This window comes from Marmota flaviventris, chromosome 10 (assembly GCF_047511675.1).
Source record: "Marmota flaviventris isolate mMarFla1 chromosome 10, mMarFla1.hap1, whole genome shotgun sequence".
In the NCBI taxonomy this organism is placed as follows: Eukaryota; Metazoa; Chordata; class Mammalia; order Rodentia; family Sciuridae; genus Marmota; species Marmota flaviventris.
The window spans coordinates 111,712,044-111,722,448 of NC_092507.1; the positions used below are offsets into that span (position 1 = coordinate 111,712,044).

Sequence of the window (10,405 nt, forward strand, 5' to 3'; positions counted from 1 at the left end):
TCTCCATACTGCTTTCCATAGTGGTTGCACCAATTTGCAGTCCTGCCAGAAATGTATGAATGTACCTTTTTCCCCATATCCTCACCAACATTCATTGTTGCTTGTATTCTTGATAATTGCCATTCTGACTGGAGTGAGAAAATCCTAGTGTAGTTTTGATTTGTATTTCTCTAATCAATAGAGATGATGAACAATTTTTCATGTTTTGATCTAATGTATTTCTTCTGTGAAGTGTCTGTTTAGTTAGCCCATTTATTGATTAGGTTATTTAGTTTTTTGGTATTTTTTGAATTCTTTATGTATTCTGGAGATTAGTGCTCTATCTGATGTGCATATGGTAAAGATTTTCTTCCTTTCTGTAGGCCCTCTTCAAATTATTGTTTCCTTTGTTAAAAAGAAGCTTTTTAGTTTGATTTAATCCCATTTACTGATCATTGATTTTACTTTTTGTGCTTTAGGAGTCTGGTTAAGGAATCAAGTCCTAAACAGACATGGTGGAGATTTGGGTCTACATTTTCTTCTATTAGGCACAGGGTCTCAAATCTAGTGCCTAAGTCTTTGGTCCACTTTGAGTTGAGTTTTGTGCAGGATGAGAGATAGAGGCTTAATTTCATTTTGCTGCATATGGATTTCCAGTTTCCCAGCATCATTTGTTGAAGAGGCTATCTTTTCTCCAAAGTATGTTTTTGGTGCCTTTGTCTAGTATAACTACATTTATGTGGGTTTGTTTCTGTGTCTTCTATTTGGTACCATTGGTCTACATGTCTGTTTTGGATCCAATACCATTCCATTTTTGTTATATAGTATAGTTTAAGGTAGTATAGTTTAAAGTCTGGTATTGAGATGCCTCCTGATTCACTGTTTTTGCTAAGGATTTCTTTGGCTATCCTGGGTCTTTTATTTTTCCAGATGAATTTCATGATTACTGTTACTAGTTCTATAAAGAATGTTGTTGAGATTTTAATCGGAATTGTATTAAATCTGTATGACACTTTTGATAGTATGGCTATTTTGACAATATTAATTCTGCCTAAGTAGGAGCATGAAAGGTCTTTCCATTTGCTAAGGTCTTCTTCAATTTCTTTTTTTTAATATTTATTTATTTTTGCATTACAATTCTTAATACACCATTATATCATAATTTATCATATCTCTGATTATATATAGGGTATGTTGACACCAAATTCACATCTTCATACATGCATTTTGTATAGTGATGAGGGTCTCCTTTCACCATCTATGCTATTCTCCTTCTCCCTCCTTTTCCCTCCCACCCCTATTCCCTATCTAGAGGTAATCTTCCTTCCTTGCTCTCCCTTTCAACCCCATTTTGAGTCATCCCCCTTATATCAGAGAAGACATTCGGCATTTGTTTTTTGGGGGATTGGCTAACTTTTCAATTTATTTATTTAATGTTCTGTCATTCTTATTGTATAGGTCTTTCACCTTGTTTGTTGTTATTATTTTATTTTGTTTTATTTTATTGAAGTTTTTTAAGCTACTGTGAATGAGGTAGTTTTCCTAATTTCTCTTTCAGGAGATTCATCACTGATGTACAGGAATGCATTTGATTTATGGGTGTTAATTTTATATCTTGCTACTTTGCTGAATTTACTTATAAGTTTTTGAATATTTCTAGTGGAATTTTTGGCTCTTATAAATATAGAATTATGTAATTAGCAAATAGTGATTGTTTTTGAGTTCTTTTTTTCCTTTATATTTTTCTCCTGTCTAATTGCTCTGGCTAGAGTTTCAAGGATGATGTTGAATAGAAGTGATGAAAGAGGGCATCCTTATCTTGTTCCAGATTTTAGAGGGAATGCTTTCAATTTTTCTCCATTCAGAATTATATTGGCCTTGGGTTTAGCATATACAGCTTTTATGATGTTGAGGTATGTTCCTACTATCCCTAAGTTTTCTACTGTTTTCAACATGAAGGGGTGCTGTATTTTGCAAATGCTTTTTCTGCATATATTGAGATGATCAAATGATTCTTGTGTTTAAATCTATTGATGTAATGAATTACATTTATTGAATTTTGCATGCAGAACCAAAGTTGCTTCCCTGGGATAACCCCACTTGATCGTGTTTCATTATCATTTTAATAGGTTTTTATATTCAATTTGCCATAATTTTATTGATAATTTTTGCATCTATTTTCATCAGGGATATTGGTCTGAAGTTTGCTTTCCTTCATGTGTTTTTTTCTGCTTTTGGTATCAGAGTGATACTAACCTCATAGAATGAGTTTGGAAGGGTTCCCTTATTTTCTATTTATGGAATAATTTAAGAAGTATTGGTCTTAATTCTTCTTTGTAGGTCTTGTAGAACTTGGCTCAAAATTCTTATTGTCCTGGGCTTTTCTTGGTTGGTAGGCTTTTGATAGCATCTTCTATGTCATTGCTTGAAATTGATCTGTTTAAATTGTGTATGTCCTCTTGATTCAGTTTGGGTACTTCATATGTTTCTAGAAATTTGTTGATCTCTTTGAGATTTTCTATTTTATTAAAGTATAAATTTTCAAACTATATTCTAATTATCTTCTGTATTTTAATAGTGTCTTTTATGATACAAATTTAGAAATTTTTGTTTTCTCTTTCTCTTCATTGATAAGCTAAGGGTTTATCAATTTTATTTATTTTGTCAAAGAACCAACTTTTTGTTTTGTCAATTTTTTAAATTTTTTGTTTGTTTGTTTCAATTTCATTGATTTCAACTCTGATATTAATTATTTCCTGTCTTATTTTGCTTTTAATGTTGATGTGTTCTTCTTTTTCTAGGGCTTTGAAATGTAATGTTAGGCCACTTCTTTGATGTTTTATTCTTTTAATGAATGAGCTCAATGCAATAAACTTTCCTCTTAGCACTGGCTTCATAGGGTTCCAGATATTTTGATATGTTGTATTGGTGTTCTCATTTACCTCTAAGTATTTTTTTTATTTGCCCCTGATTTCTAGTGCTATGCATTCATCATTCAGCAGCATGTTATTTAGCCTCCAGATGTTGGAGTAACTTCGGTGCTTTTTCTTTTTAATCATTGATTTCTAGTTTTAGTCCTATTATTCTGATAGAATTCAGGGTAGTATTTCTAACTTTTTGTATTTGGTAAGAGTTGATTTGTGACATAACATATAGTATATTTTAGAGAAGAATCCATGTGCGTCTGAGAAGAAAGTGTATTCACTCAATGATGAGAGACTTTTTGTTTGAAAGATCTTCCCAGTGGTGAAAGAGGTGTGTTAAAGTCATCCAGTATTATGCTGTTGTGGTCTATTTGATTCTTGAAGTTAAGAAAGGTTTATTTGATGTATGTAGATGCTCCATTGTTTGGGGCATATATATTTATGATTGTTATGTCTTATTGATGTATGATTCCCTTGGCAATAAGAAATGTTCTTATTTATCATTTCTGATTAACTTTGGCTTGAAGATTACCTAATATGAGGGGAAAAAACCTCATTTGTTTAGGAAGTCCATGTGAATGACATTTTTCCCCCAACATTTCACCTTCAGTCTATGAATGTCTTTTCCTAGGAGGTGAGTCTCTTGAAGACAACATACTGTTGGGTCTTTATTTTTTAATCCAATCTGCCAGTCTATGTCTTTTGATTGATGAGTTTAGACCATTAACATTCAGGGTTATTACTAAAATATAATTTTCATTCCTGGTCATTTGGTTTATTTTTGGTTTTTAACTTGACTTGGTTTCTCCTTCGATTGACCTTTCCTTTAGTGTAATTCCTTTCTTTGCTGTTTTTCATTTTTTTCTTTTCATTTCCTCTTTGTGAAATATTTTTTTCTGAGAATGTTCTATACTGTAGGCTTTCTAATTGTGAATTCTTTTAACTTTTGTTTATCATGGAATGCTTTTATTTCATCTTCAAATCTGAAGCTTTAGTTTCACTGGATTTAAAATTCTCAGTTGAGGTCCATTTTCTTTCTAGGTTTGATGTATGTAGTTCAGGACCTTCTGACATTGAGGGTCTGGATTGAAAAAGTCAGCTGAAATATGAATTGGCTTCCCCTACATGTAATTTGACTTTTTTTCTCTCACAGCCTTTAAAATTATATTCTTATTCTGTATGTTAGTCATTCTCATTATAGTGTGTCTTGGTGTGGGTCCATTGTAATTTTGTACATTTGTATTCCTGTAAACCTCTTCTAATTGATTTTCCATTTTATTCTTTAGATTTGGGAGATTTTCTGATATTATGTAATTGAAAAGATTGTGCAGACCTCTAGCTTGTATCTCCATGCCTTCATTTATTCTAATAAATCTTAAATTTAATTTTTCATGTTATTCCCATATTTCTTATAATTTCTGTTCCTGGTTTCTGTTCCTCTTCTCCATACAGTTGACTTTATTTTCAAGAGTATAAAGTTTGTTCTTCATTGCTTGAGATTCTGTCTTCCAATTAATCTAGTTTGTTGGTGATGCTTTCTATTGAATTTATAATTTGGTTTATTGATTCCTTCATTTTGAGAATTTTTGCTTGTTTTTTTTTTCACAATCTAACTCTTTATTTTTTAATATTTATTTTTTTACTTATAGGTGGACACAATATCTTTATTTTATTTTTATGTGGTGCTGAGAATCAAACCTAGTGCCTCACTCATGGAAGGCAAGTGCTCTTTGTATGAGCCACAACCCCAGCCAACCTAACTCTTTATTGAAGTGATCTTTCACTTCTTGTATTTTCTCTTTGATTTTACTCCTCATACTATACTTTGCAGGTTAATTCAACTATGTACATTCTAAACTCCTTCTCTGGACTGGAATTTCTTCTACTGTGCCTACAGATTATATTACTGAAACATCTTGGTTTGTTTGAGGTGTTTTGTTCCCTTGTTTTTCAAGTCGTTTGTGTTCTTCCCATCTAGTGGCATGGATCTGAGGCAGTACAGTTTCCTATAATCTTATAATGTACCTGAAGGCTTCCAGTCCCTTACCTTTAAGGTGCAGACCAATGTTAATAACATCCAATGCAAACAATATACAACCTTAAACTGAATAGCTCCTATTAAGGCATCTACAGTTTTGTTGCAATAAATAGAAATGATGTGTTCACTTATTGTCTACAATATAAACAGTAAGTTTGCTAAAAATGTTTACCACTTCAAATGATAGACAAAGAGATACAGAAGTAGTGTAGGATGTGATGTTTATAAAGGAGAAGGAGAGAAGATAGAGGTAAAAAAATTTAGGAAGAAAAAGGAAGGAATTAATAGAGGTTGGCTGTAAGCATGAGAAGTGAGGAAGAGAATCCAAGGAGACATATAAGTGAGAGAAAAAATAAATACAGATATTTTTACAAAGTTAAAATATAAGAATACACAACCAAAATGTAATATACTATTCAGACATCCCACTCTTTAATAAATTGATGCATAAAACATATTTGGATTTAAAGATAGTAGAGGTATGAAAGAGATGGAAAAGAAAAAGGAAAGTCTCTATGGAAAATTATCACTGCTTCTGTTTGCTTTCAATAATTTTCTCACCTTCCATTCTCTGCTTATAGGTGGGATTGTCTGAAGTTTAACTGTACCTCCAGTCTTGTGCATGCTGGACCAATTGACTGGGTGAGCCGAAACAGGATGCCCTTACACCTTCTTCCAGTTTTTCCTCCTGTAGCCAGCTCCTTTCTTCCCCACACACTTCAGGACTCACTGAGCTGGAGAGAGCCCAACCTGTGCTACCCCTGGGAAACTGCCCCCAATCTTTGGCTTTCCACAGGCTTGTCAGGCCCAGACTGGCCCATGCAGATCCAGCTGCAATCTGACAGACCTGGGCTTCATATTTTGCAGGCTCTGCCTTACCACCATCCCACTATCTCAATGCCATTCCAACTTGCAGAGAGACCACCAGGGATGCACTCACACAAAGTAGAGATCCTGCAAAGAGGCCACCAGATGGAGGCCACTAGAACACTCAGCAGGAAGACCGTAAGGGCAACCAGACCTACAGGTACTCTGACAATATATTTCTAGTTCCTGGCCAGTGTCCCCTGACTGGGGGAGCCACACCTTGAGAAGGCAGAGGTGGCTGCAGATGAAAATCAGACAATATACTGGCCAAAGGCTGGTAATTGCAGTGGACAAACAGGGGAGGGGACAAAGAATAGAGGATCAATTGGCAGCGAGCACTGTCTTCCAGAGAAACAGTATTTTCTTTGCTTGAGTCACGAATCACAAAGTGACAAGGAATGCAGCCTTCCTCTAGCTCATCATCTTGAATCCCTCACTTGGTGGTTTTTAACCTTCCTGTTAGAAAAAGGAAGAATATTGAGTAGGGGCCTGCTTGTAATCAGCCATTCTAGGGTAGGGCAAGGATAACATGGGAAAGGCTGCTGTAGTTGCAGCTGTGAAGAACAGAAACCGGCATTACTGGTCAGAAGAAGGCATTTTGATTAACATTGGCATAGAGCAGTGAGTCACAGATGTCTTTCAAACCATGCTGTCTCCTTTCATGATGGCATAATGTTCCCCTCCCATCCTATGCTCCTTGAGGGCTCTTATCCTATCTGCCTATGGGAGACCTACCTTCCGGCCTCAGATGTATCCCCTGTTCATGTCCGTGAGCATTTCCTCAACCAAGAAATTGACCTTACTGGGGGAACTTCTTTATACTCTTAACACCTAGACCAGCTCCTAAATTCCTTATTTAGCATCTTAGTTCTAAATCTCCCTCACTGGAGCAGCTTACATTCTACTGAAGTAGGCTCCTTGCCACAGTTCCTTCTACTGCTGCAAGGAGCACTAACTGTCTCTAGGACTGGAAGAAGCATAGCTCCTGTCAAAGGCTAATATACACCAACCTCACCATTGGCCCCTGTGCCCAGTCAGCCCATCCCAGGAGGAACTGACAAGGAAGGCAGTGATGAGCATGCGCATCCCAGAACCAGGTCTACTGTATTGCATCTGAGCATGATCAGGAGAAGCCACCCACACAGTGTTCATGGTGCCTGCCTATGCCTGGAGGCAATTCACCCAGTGGCACAGAGCCTCCAACAGAAGCCAACATACTAGCAAACCAAGTTGCTTCCCATGCTAAAGCTGGCACTAGCATACATGATGAGATGCCTCACTAAGCAAAGTATCTAAGTGGTGAATGACTTCCTGGAAAAGAAGACCAGGCAGCAGATCAGCTCCACTGCTCTTGCCTTGTACAACTCCATCAAGTTAATGGCAGCTATTCAACTAGAAGAGTGACTCATCCAAGGACATCTGGGGTGACAATATCACCTTGACCAAGGGCTAGAAGGCCAGCTGTGAGACCATCAGGCTGCTCATGAACAGTAAGAATGACCTGATACTCCACTGCAACAGCAAGCTGGTCAACTACAAGATCAAGGGTCAGAGGAAAGCCATGGTTGCTGGTAACCCAAGCAGTGGGACAGATTTTCCAGTTGATAATCCAAATGGAAATAAAAGATGTGTGTGGTACATATATTATTTAAATAAAAACTGGGGTGCTAAGGTAAGTGGAAGTATACTTCAACTTTTCCAAGAAGGAAAAGCCCAGTTTGCTAACATTGAATCCAAATTTGATAGACTATTATTTTTCTGATTAGACTGGTGGCAATTCTCACATGCTACATGAGGTGGCAACCAGCATATGCTACAAGGTACACAATAACTTTTGTATTTGATATAGATGAGAAAGTATGAACTAAATTAAAATATCTAACAGGTATTAGAAATATCTAACAGGTGTTAGAAATACCAAGAAATCAGAATATGGGTGGGCAAGGCAAACTTTTACTCTTGCTAGAAGGGCTGCTACCAAATCTGTCTAGCAAGCCCCTTGGCAGAGAGTCTGCCTGCCTATTTACATACATATGACAGTAGAGTGTATTTAGACATATTATGCTTACATAGAATATAACTTATTCTAATTAGTATCACATACTTGTGGCTGTACCTCTCTTCTCTGCTGCTTCTTTTTTTTCTTTCTCTTTTCCTCTTCTTATCCTTCTTCTCCTTTATCTTTATTTTCATGTCCTATACAGTTTAATATCAATTTAACTTTCTTGAAAAACAATCTTGTAGAGTATACCCTCATTTTATCCATTTCAGAACTACTGGAGTTGGAAAAAACATTAGTGTGTGGTTTGCTACCATGTATTTGCAGTTACAGGTGACCATCGTCTTCCCTCAAAAAGATGGAAGGGGTTGATTAAAGCACTGTGAATACAATGAGTAGATGCTTTGACTTAGAGGCATACCTCTAAGTCAATATTGTTTAGTGTTTCTTTTTTCCCAGGAGCTGAGTGTCTGAGATCAAGGTCCATGCTGATAAGGCTCTAGCACAGAGCCTCTTCACGAAGAACATTACCATAGCAACTAGACATTGCATATATTAGTTATCTTACTAGCTTCTCAGAGAAACTGCAGAGCATTCTAAGCATGGGAAACAGTATGCCTTTTACCCCCGGGAGTTTACTCACCAGAGGAATGCTTTCCTGTATATTTCCATGATCAGAATCCCTATAAATTCTACCAGACTTTTAAAGAAGAGCTAATGTTCATGTTTTGTAAATTATTACATAAAATATAAGATGAGGAAATACTCCTAAATTTGTTCTAAAAAGTCAGTATCACCTGGATAACAAAAACAGATTAAGGACACATAAGGCATGAAAACTACAGACCAATTTCCATGATGAACAGAGATGTAAAAATGCTTAATTAAATATTAGCAATTTTTATTCAAAATTACATTAAGAATAATATACATCATGATCAAGTCAGCTGAATTTCAGGAATACAAGAATTGTTCAATATATGCACAGAATTAAAGACAAAAGTCACATGACCATATTAATAGATGCAGAAAAGGCCTTTGATAAATTTCAGCACTTTTTCATGTTAAAAACACTGAAGAAATTAGAGTTAAAAGGGAACTTACCTTAACATTATAAAGCCACAATCATGCTGACTGGGGAAAAACTGCAAGCATTTCCTCTTGAATCAGAAACAGCACAGAGATTTTCATCAACACCATTCTTATTAAATATAGTACTCCAAATTTTATCCAGATAAATTTAGCATGAGAAGATTATAAGGGATACAAATAGAAAAGAAAGAAGGCAAATTACCAATATCTGCAGATGATATGATCCTGTACTTAAAATATACAAACAACAACAAAAAAAGCCCACCAGAAGACTTCAAGAACTGAATAAATCAGCAAAGTTCTGGGATACAAAATCAACACACAAAAATTAGTATCTCTTAAATACACTAATAATGAAACTGCTGAGAATGAAATCCATTTATAAGAGGCTCAGAAAAACCCCACTGAGGAATAAATCTAACCAAGAAGAAAAAAAATTTGTCTATAATAAAAATTATAAAACACCAAAAAAAATTTAAAAATACACTAAGAGATAAAAAGATCTCCCATGTTCTCGGGTAGGTAGAATTAATATTGTCAAAATAGCCATAATGTGAAAAGTATTCTACAGATTCAATTCAATGCCCATCAAAATACCAATGACATTCTTCACAAAACTAGGGAAAAAAGTTCTAAAATTAATTTGGAAGAATAAAATAACCACAATAGTCAAAGTAATTCTAAACCAAAAAAAGCAATATTGGAGGCATAGCAATACAGTGCTATAGTAACAAAAACTGCATGGTATAGCATAAAAACATACATGTAAACCAATGGTACAGTATAGAAGACACAGAGAAAAATCCATACAGATAGAGTCATCTGATCCTTGACAATGGTTCCAAAGCCATAGATTGGAGAAAAGATTATCTTTTAAACAAATGGTGCTAGAAAAAACTAAATATTCATATTTAGAAGAATGGGCCCCTCACTATAATCACATCATGAGTTTAATTCAAGGAAAAAAAAGGTAACCTGAAGAATTTCTATAAAAGGTATATGAAGTATTTGAATCTATCATTCTGTTTTTACAAATTCTGACAACTACTAATAGCATAAGCTTTCTTCAGAAATTTTTTAGTTTAGATATTTCCAGGTTCTTTCTTATGAAGAAAGCCAAGAGACTCTTCAGAAAATAATATCCTATTATTACCTTATTCCCCCTTTATGGAAAATGCTCTCAAGATTCCTTGTATTTGTATTTTAAGTAAAGTTTCAGGTCTTCTCAAGAACAGAGAACAAATAAAATACTGACCTCCCCCAGCTCCAACTCATTTTTAGCAAGATAAGCAAGAGTGTCTGTATTCAAAAAGAGCAAGAAAGATTAACTGAAATGACTCCCCACCACCACCCCACTTCCTATAAAAGGTGACCTGTAAAGAAATAGAGAACCTATTACAACTATCATTTTCAGGTACCCCTTAAAGATTACAGAACACCTGTGTTAGAAAATTATAGATGATAGAGACAGATCTGAATGAGAGATTGATGTTAAATATGAAAGCA

At 35.2% G+C, this 10,405-nt stretch overlaps 1 pseudogene; it reads left to right on the forward strand.

The window, feature by feature from the left end:
- Positions 1 to 7,710, forward strand: part of LOC114080911 (egl nine homolog 1-like) — a 55,455-nt pseudogene extending 47,745 nt beyond the window's left edge.
- The last annotated feature ends 2,695 nt before the right edge of the window (positions 7,711 to 10,405 follow it).